The following is a 9,482-nucleotide window of genomic DNA, read 5'->3' as shown; positions in this document are numbered from 1 at the left end:
GAAAGCAGTACGGGAACAACATGAAATTCTATATCCATCTAAGATAGGAGAGGATATTATCGACATTGGAGTGTCGTTTGAAGGCACGTGGCATAAACGTGGACATAATTCCTTATATTGTATTGGCTGTGTCATTGATATTTTGACTGGCCTTGTTATTGATTTTGTGATAATTTCGAAATACTGCTATCATTGTAAAATTACTGCCCACAATTTGGGTGTCGATACCACAGAATATGCTGTGTGGTTCGATTCCCACAAAACCTCAGGTATGTGCGAAAAGAACTATGATTGTTCTTCCACTTCAATGGAAGTTTACGCAGCTGAGATGCTGTGGAAACGTTCGATTGGAAAATGTCGAATGCGATATACCGTAATTCTTTCGGATGGGGATGCAAAATCATTTATATACCTTTCAAATTAAAAAAAAATCTATGGTGATATACAAATTGTAAAGGAAGAGTGTTTAAATCATGTTGCGAAAAGACTTGGCACTGGGCTTCGCAATAAAGTAAGAGAATGGAAGATAAAGGGCGAATGTTTGGGTGGTAAAAAGAAAGGAAATCTTACAGAAAAAACTATAACTAAGCTAACAAACTATTACCGGAAAGCAATCAGAGATAATGTACCAGATGTAGCAAAAATGAAAACTGCAATATTTGCTTCCCTGTATCATTCCTGCTCTACAAATACCAATCCACAACATAAAAAGTGTCCTTTAGGAAGTGAATCTTGGTGCTTTTATAATAGAGCTTTAGCCAAAGGCACACAAATTCCTAACCATACTACTATGAAGACGTTTGTACCTGAAAAGGTTGTATCTAAGATACTTCCTGTTTACCAGAGATTAGCAAATGATGAAATGTTGAAACAATGCTCAAATGGAAAAACACAGAACTCAAATGAAAGTCTGCACAATTTAATTTGGCATTATTGTCCGAAAGAAGTATTTGTTTCAAAGCGAAGGCTAGAATTGGCTGCTCTGTCAGGAATAAGCCAGTTCAATATGGGAAATATAGCTTTCGAACATGTAAAGAACCCCTCGATTACAAACATTCCAGCATTATGTATTGCTAAGAAACGGGATGGCCGACATTTAAAACAAAGTACTGTGAGAAACACTGTGACATATAAAACTGCTTTCGTTAAAAAAGAAAAGTTTAACAAAAGTAAAATGGAAAAGCAATTAAAAAATGAAGGTATAACATACAGTGCAGGAGCGTTTTAAAAACAATGGAGATTTAGCATATTTACATCGAAAACTAACTTCAAACTGTGTTTTCTGTTACATATAATTTGGGGTACTTTTCCATTACGTGTCTGCCACACATTTTGGAATATGTGTATTTGCTTAGCGTAAAAGTACTGTATGTGTGAGAGCCATTTGTAAACTCTTCTTCTAACTAAAAGATGATTTACAATTAAAAAAATGCATGGTGCAGTACCAAGTTTTGTTTTTGGTACTCTTCTGTTATCAGGACGGGATTCAGAAATGTGTGTCTATATGCATGTATGTGCATATGCATATATATGGATTATTGGATTCATGTATGCATGCCTATATGTACTTATGTATGTATATGTGTGTACACACACATGTATATGGACATACATACATATACATGTGCATACGCGAATCTGGTCCCGATAACAATAGAGTACCTTTTTTTTTCAGAATTTGTATTTATTCTATTCTCTTAAGGAATTTTATATGCATTATAATTTTATGTTTTTAATTAGTCATGTTTAGCCTGAAATATTAAAGTATTTTCAAAGCAATGTGATTCTGAATATCAAAATGTGCATAAAATTGAATATAACTCTGTTTTGACCTATGCTTAAATTTTTATGCTACTTATCTATCTCTTTGACTGTAAAAATTTTCTACCATCGAAGAATCACATTTTGATATACTTTCCAAAATAATTAAAATATTGTGCTTTATGCATTTAGTTTTTTTTTCCATAAATATTAAAATATATTCAAACTGATGTCATTATCAAGTATAAAAAGTTGCATAAAATTGAGTAAATATACAGTTTATTACCACAAAATCAATCGCTAGGTCAGTCAAAATATGATTAGCACAGGCTATACAAATATGATTCATACAAAATATGAATTCAAGGAATTATGTCTACATTTATGCCATATACCAAGAAACGACACTCCAGTGTCGATAATATACTCACCTTTCATAGATGGATACCAACTTTCATGTTATTCCCTTAATATTTTCTGGACAACTCAAATATCTTCTCTTTTATACCCTTGATCACATTTACAAGCTAAACAACACATTTATTGCAAGCTTTACTATCCATTGCTTTGATACCAAAAGACATTGAAAACTGTTCTGTAACCGAATGTCCTCTACCAATATTTAGAAAGAGTTTGACGTGCTTTTGTTTCAAATTGCCATTGTGCAATCAATCAAAGACTTGAATAGATTAAATCCATTTCATTTATATAATATTATATTTGCAATGCTATGCAGAATAACTAAAGAAAATTTTTAGACAATAATATTTGAAATATAGGTAAAAGTAGGTTAGCAAGTAAATACAAATCTAAGTGAGGTACCGTGTGTTATGCTTGTCTACAGAGCATAGCACATAAAATTGATTCTGTTTAAACCAAATAAACAAAACTGAGCTGAGAAAGAACTAATAAATGAAGTAGTAATATAATAGAATGCACAAGCATTTATAAGTCATTTTCAGGTATGTAAGTAAAAGTAAATCTTTATATTGTGTTTTCACGGATTTCAGATTTTTAAAAATTTCGAGTATTCAATTTATCTCTTGCATTTTAATTCTTATCGAATTATTTTCATACTTGATTTATATCATTCCAATACTATTCATAAGAGAACTGCGCATCCATTTTACTATTGATGAACTTTTCTGGGAATTGTTAGGCTTATCGTAAAATAACAACCGATAAAAATTCAAAAAATTGTGAAAAATTTAATAAATAATTTATTTTTCAATGATGTTTCATCCTATTTTAAAATGCATGCCCAATTTTATTTATCATTTGATACAGATTCCTTAGGAAAATTATTGTAGGTTTCTGATTAATTTTTATGAGCAAGGGGCTATATGAATATAAGTATAAAAAAGTAAAAATACATAAAATTATTTTACTTTTTTTTTTGAGAAATTTTACCTCTATCATTATAAAATTGTATATTTAGGTAAATACATGCACAATATACATAACTGAAAAATATTTTAAAGTTTGAACAAAAAGTAAGAATTTTTCATTTAAACGTGCTGTGTCCCCTTAAGACAGAGGAAATGTCATGTAAATGTCTGCCTTCCACGTGGTCCCCAATTATAAATGACATCCCTACATGGCAAGCTGACTTAGATCCATCCATATATATGGAAACCACGGAGTATAAAGGAGGGGAAACTGGTATTACCACTTTTCCTAAAAATGGTCCACTTTTGTCGCATTATTTATAGAGGGCGCTGCAATTGTTAGCTTTTCGTCTTTTCATAGTATTTGACATAGGCAGCAATACAGAAAATATTGATTTGATATCAATTTCCATCATGAGTAATTCTTGTGATGCAAGCTGCTTTCTCCCTGGATGCAACAGTGGTTATACATGTGTTAGGCAAAAAAATAAAAGGAAGTTATTGACGACACATATGAAATACAAGAATTCTTTTGGCTCTCCCTTCTTACTTTTCGTGCATTTGCTTTGGCTCTTTTAAATGGTATGAGGTTTCGCAGAGTAGGATATCTATGAAAAATTCCCCACGCTTTTTTCTGTTTTATCAGTGCTTCATGACGGTCACGATTCCACCACGGTTTCGAATATTTTATTATTTTTCCTGATGTTCTAGGAATGCAGAGCATAGCTGCCTGGGTAATAGAAGTTGTAACTGCTTCCACTGCATCATCGATAAGCACATCTTCTACCATTTCCTGTGTGAGCTCTGCAGAGGAAGAAAAGAGTTCCCAGCCTGCCCTATCCAGTATAAACCGATGAAGTCTCGACATAGGGTTTGCTCCTCTTTGTGCAAGAGATAAAAGAATGGGATAATGATTGCTGTTGTACAGATAAGTTCCAACACTAAAATTGCAAAATGGCAATAGAGATGGTGAACAGATGGCTAGATCAAGAGCGTGGAATGTCCTTGTAGGTTCATGGAAGTAAGTGTACTGCCCATTATTCAGGAGACAATGGCAATGGTCTTCAATTGCCTGCTCAATTTGTCTTCCTCATGAATTGGTGTCTTTGCTTCCCCACAATGGAGTATGGCCGTTAAACTCACGCATTATGATAAAAGGCTCAGGCAGCTGAGCCACAAGATCATTTAATTCCACTGATCAATGTGTTCATTAGGAGGCAAATAAAGAAAAACGACTAAAACTACAATATGAAAATTTACTTGTACAGCAACAACTTGGAGAGATGTCGTCAAAGGAAAGAAACATGAGGGATAGTCGAGTGAGGTGAGGAGACATACACCTCCACTGGAATGCTCCCCTGCAACGTTATCCTTCCTGAGGAGATAAAACCTCCGAAGTTTTGCATGTTGGTCTGGTTTTAGATTTGTCTCTTGTATTGCCAAGCACACAGTATGATAAGCATTGATCATAGCTTTCATGTCAAGCAAATTTCGGTGGAAACCGCGACAGTTCCATGAGACGAGGGTGGCCATTATGATTGATATTTGTTCTTTCTGTGTTCCTTTTTAGTTTTGCACAGAAGCAGATGTTCAGGAACTTCCAATTCCTTTTCCACTTCTATACTGTCTTAATCTAGAGATTCAGAAATAATACAATCTACAGAACTATTGCTGGGGCTTCTAATTTTGGTGACTATTTTTGGAGGCATAGTTTTGGGTTCGCTCAGGATTGCTATTTCTTTATTTTGTATAACATGTGTTGGATTTTCGTTTTTCTTGCTTACAGGCTGCTGGCTTTTATTTGGTCTTTGTACTTATGGAAGTTTGGGTGGCTATAGTGCGTGTTAATTTAACGGCATTGGCATATGATTTGTTTGATTGAGACTGTGTGCTTTGAACTTGTCTTCTGGCTTCGGCATATGAAATGTTCCTAGAAACCTTTATGATCTGAACTTCCTTTTCTAATTTCCGTTTCAGCCAAGAACGAGAAAATGCTGGATGATCAACCTTGCAGTTTATACACAATGCGGCAGCAGTGCAATTATCGCTATCGTGACCAACCGACGAGCAACGAACTTGGAATGGCCGTAATGCTGGCATTGGAAGCATCGCATACGGTTTGGAATGTATGGTCGTACAGGACAATTGAGGTATCCAGCCTTATTCTTAGGCAGATCAGGCGATTTGAAGGTCACGATCGCGTGTTTCGTGTCAATCAACCTTACGCATCTTGATCCGGATGGCAGAACTGACGTTTTGAGCGACCAGCTCGGAAACGAACTCTTCTTCAGAAACAGACAGAAGGTCGACTTCCGAGATTACACCTCTACAAACGTTAAGTGTTTTATGTGGAGATATTGTAATATCAATTTGTCCTAGTTTGGTTAATCGTAGAAGGGAGGCAGACTGTACCGCCGAAATTGTATCAATATGCAAATCTCCAGATCGGAGACGCATTATATTTCTTGGCTGACCAATGGAGGAATGAACATATTTCTGAATTACAAATGGCTTTGAATTTTTCTGAATACAGCTTTTGAATTTTGCCAGAAGGACTTGAGACTACAACGAAACGAGGGCAATTTTAGGGTCATTTGCATTTGCATCGGTACGTGCTTTTTTAGCAGTAGATTTATCAGAATTGGTGCTTGGAGTGACGGGTCTTTTATTAAAAATATGTGTGAATTAGCCATATTTGAAAGAGAATAGATTCGGGTCCGACAGCCCCGCCCACCATGGAGCATAACAAGGGAACACAGTTTCCTGTGTTAGGGCTAGCCAGACCTATACGCAAACTGAAGCCCCACAGTCGGCTTTCCCGAGAGCTTATCCCCAAGCCACCGACAGAAGGTCTAGTGAACAGCCGATTGACACCCGTGAGGACGATTAAGGTGCCTCCCGTTTAGCTCAAGCAGAGGCCAAAGCAGTGTGTTGGGGACAATATCTCGCTCTTCAACTATCAGGACCCTCCTTTCCAGCGACATGGGTCTCCACGCACGGCAAAGACGTGGGAGTTTTCTCGCCACTCGAAAACTAGAGACAAGGGCTGTTCCAGTCTCTCGGGACAAGCGCCAAACTCCGAAGAGAGAAACCATAAGGCAGAAGGAAAGGGGAAAAGCTCTAGCTATGAGGAAAAGAGACGGATAAGAGGATAGATCACTGGGGCTCCAGGATCGTGACACCCGTCTCACCAAGAAGATGATCCCCTGATGGGCTAGGGTACCTCGGGATTGCCACACCCATACTCACAAAAGTCAGCCCCTGAGTGACAATTAAAATATGACAGACAGATACACAAACATTACAGTTTAAAAAAATAGGCTCATTTTCAGCTTTCAGAAGATAGTTGTGTGTCACTCTAGTGTGACCAATGCAGAGGAGAGGCAAAATAACTTCCTTCTTTCAATTTCTATTAAAATCCCAACCCTCAATTCTAGGCTTTACACTTCTCAGCTTATTGTCAACTTAAGCATCCCAAAGTTGCTGCCATTTAATTTCTTTCCAATCGTTTCTTTGATGTCATAACAGATATCTCTCAAAGGGATAAGCCAATTGGATGGTTCAACAGCAGATTTCGCCGTGACATCCACCAACTCATTTCCCTTTATTCCTGCATGTCCGGGTACCCAGCAGTACAGGATTTCTTATACACTACTCATTAAGTTTATATGTATCTTCAATACATCCACTATTATAGCATTCTGAGTGTCGGAAAAAAGGTTCTAACGCTTTTAGCGCACTATACAAGTCTGTATACTGTCTGAATTTGTTGTGGCAGAGCTTTGAGATGTAAAAAAGACCATAACAGATTGCAGTTGGTTCAGATGTTAGGACTGAGAAAGCATGGTGCAAGCATCTGCCCTCTATGTGATCTTCAATTATAAATGCCATCCCAACATGAACATTTGACTTGGATCGATATGTATATAGTGGAAGATAACTGCTATATTTATGCCTGTGCTCAGCAAAAAGTTGTCTGTAAATGATGTAGTTAGTGCTTCCCTTCACATGATACTTGAACATCAAGAAGCTGAATCCGTGCATTTTCCCAAGGTGGGATTTCAAAATTCTGCATTGCTTGGGGGCGCATATCAAAGAAAGATCTCACTACTTTGCTGCTGCTATCTCGCCAAAGTGGTGAGATAGCAGCGCCAAGCTAGCGACTAATTTATGTCGCTTAATTTGGCGAGAATTATTTTGGCCTAATCCTGGGCCACGATGACTTTAAAGCTACAGACGGTTGGTTGTCTCGAAGGAAATCTAGACATGACATAAAATTCAAGAAAGCACATGGCTAGAAATAAAGTGCTGATAATGCAGATGCTGAAGAATGGAAATCAAAACTGCCCAAGCTTTTTGAAAATTTTTCAGCAGATGACATCTACAATGCTGATGAGAAACTGGGCTGTATTATAGTGCTATACCAGACGGCTCATTAGGTTACAAAGGTACTCGTTAAGTTAGGTGCAATTGCACCAAATCCAGCAAATCCAAGCAAAAATTCTGTAGCTGCAAAATCACGAAGACAATTATTAAGCATCATTTTATTATAGTCTTTTGGGATAAGGCATTGAAGTTTTCATTTGTTTTAAAGTCCGAGTCGCAATTCAACTTCCACACGATCAAACTTGTAGCTCAACCTTTCGAGTCAGTTGAGACTCCAGGACTTTTAGAGTGCTAGTTTTTTGCATTAGACTGATTTGGTATGGTGGCATTTTCAATTTCTTTATTATTTCTGTTACTTTGTTCTGTTCATTAGTTCACACAGTTATACAGTGTGTTTCAAAAAGAATATACGTATAACAAAATGTTATTTTGTCCAAACTATCGATCACTGCCCCTCGGCTCGGCTATTGGCAAAAAAAATGCATATTCTAGTTTATGTTAATCAGTCAGTTGTCTTCAGTTTTGCGTGGTAACCATCACATGTTTAAAATGGCTAATCCACTTGCACAGTGCTCACTTCAGAATTAACTGTTATGTACCATGTCGTTTCACAGATATCAGTCATCCTGGAAAAAGTTAATTTTTTTCTTACTCTTACAGTGCACTAAAAGCTCTAGAAACATTTTCTGATACCTAGAATTTTGTGACTATTGAAATTTTTTTACCTGGGCCTATAGAGAGCATTGCGCTTAAACTCGGGAGGGCAAATACTGCACCTAAGGGTTAATTGGTCTGTAGACAAAGTCATAACAATTTTCCCAAGTAGAGACAGTTATGCACATGATCCTGTCATCCAGCTACTAAACTATACGTTGGTTCATACCAAATACCTCCACACAGAACTTATGCAAGATTGGCAAGCATATATCTCTGATAAATGCAGGTATCAAAATTTAATTCTTAGTTAATAAAAGTACAAATTATCCAAACTCAAATACGCTTAATCACTAAAAACAAATTTTCTTATATTAACCGATTTATTTAATATCAATATAAATTTACGTGAACTTTAATTAACTATATTTTTAGATTATAAATGTAACATAAATTGCTTTTGAAGTGGGTAAGAATAAGACAGTCTGCACAAAAAAAAAGTTTCAGAAATACTGTTCTAAAGCAACTTCACTTGAACACAAGGAAAATTGTCAGAAATCCTGAAGAAAGGTATTAATCACTGCCTTTATCACTGACCAGGGAAAACGAATTAAAGATTGGCATATGTTTTTCAAAGGACACTAAAACTTACATTGTGAGAGAACTGCTTTAAAGAACATAAAACCATCAAGTATGATTGGAAGTCGTAAGATAAATGGCTCGTTGCAATTCATTATACATAAGTATTACATTATGCATTTTTTCATTTGCTTACTTTTGCCAACACATAATACGTTAATTCCATAAGCAAGAACATACACTTCAATAGAAACACATTCATTCTTAATACAAAAAGCCATAGACTCCTTTATAAATCAGTTTTGAGCTCTGTGACTAACTATACCATTTCTAACGGAAATTATAAGAAAGAAATGTTACAATCTTATAAAATTTTTAACATTTTGAAAATACTGAACCTATCAATAAAGATATAGGTTAAAGCCATCCAATACACAGATTTTTCAAAAATGCTCATAGAATAAATCAAATGCATTCTTCCACTAATTTTAATGCAACCAAGTCTATAAATTTCTTCCTCTTAAGAACCACAGTATTTGTGCACATAGTGATAAGCTCTGTTTGGAATTTTTCTTTTGCAAAAATTTGGATATAAATGACTGTTTCAGCTTTTTATGAATTAAATGGTTCTGACAGAATCACAAAGAACAGTATTTCGACCTGATTATATACAGGGTGAGCAGTCATTTCAACCTGATGATATACAGGGTGAGT

General features: G+C 35.9%; 1 pseudogene; it reads left to right on the top strand.

The window, feature by feature from the left end:
* The first annotated feature begins 307 nt into the window (after positions 1-307).
* On the top strand, positions 308-4,006 carry LOC146996091 (uncharacterized; annotated as a pseudogene).
* Positions 4,007-9,482: the final 5,476 nt, after the last annotated feature.

The sequence above is a fragment of the Stegodyphus dumicola genome, chromosome 7, assembly GCF_044657685.1.
Source record: "Stegodyphus dumicola isolate Sdum_Otavi_A_Nest chromosome 7, ASM4465768v1".
NCBI lineage: Eukaryota > Metazoa > Arthropoda > Arachnida > Araneae > Eresidae > Stegodyphus > Stegodyphus dumicola.
Note: the sequence above shows the minus strand (reverse complement) of the source record. Positions and strands in the feature narration are given on the sequence as shown.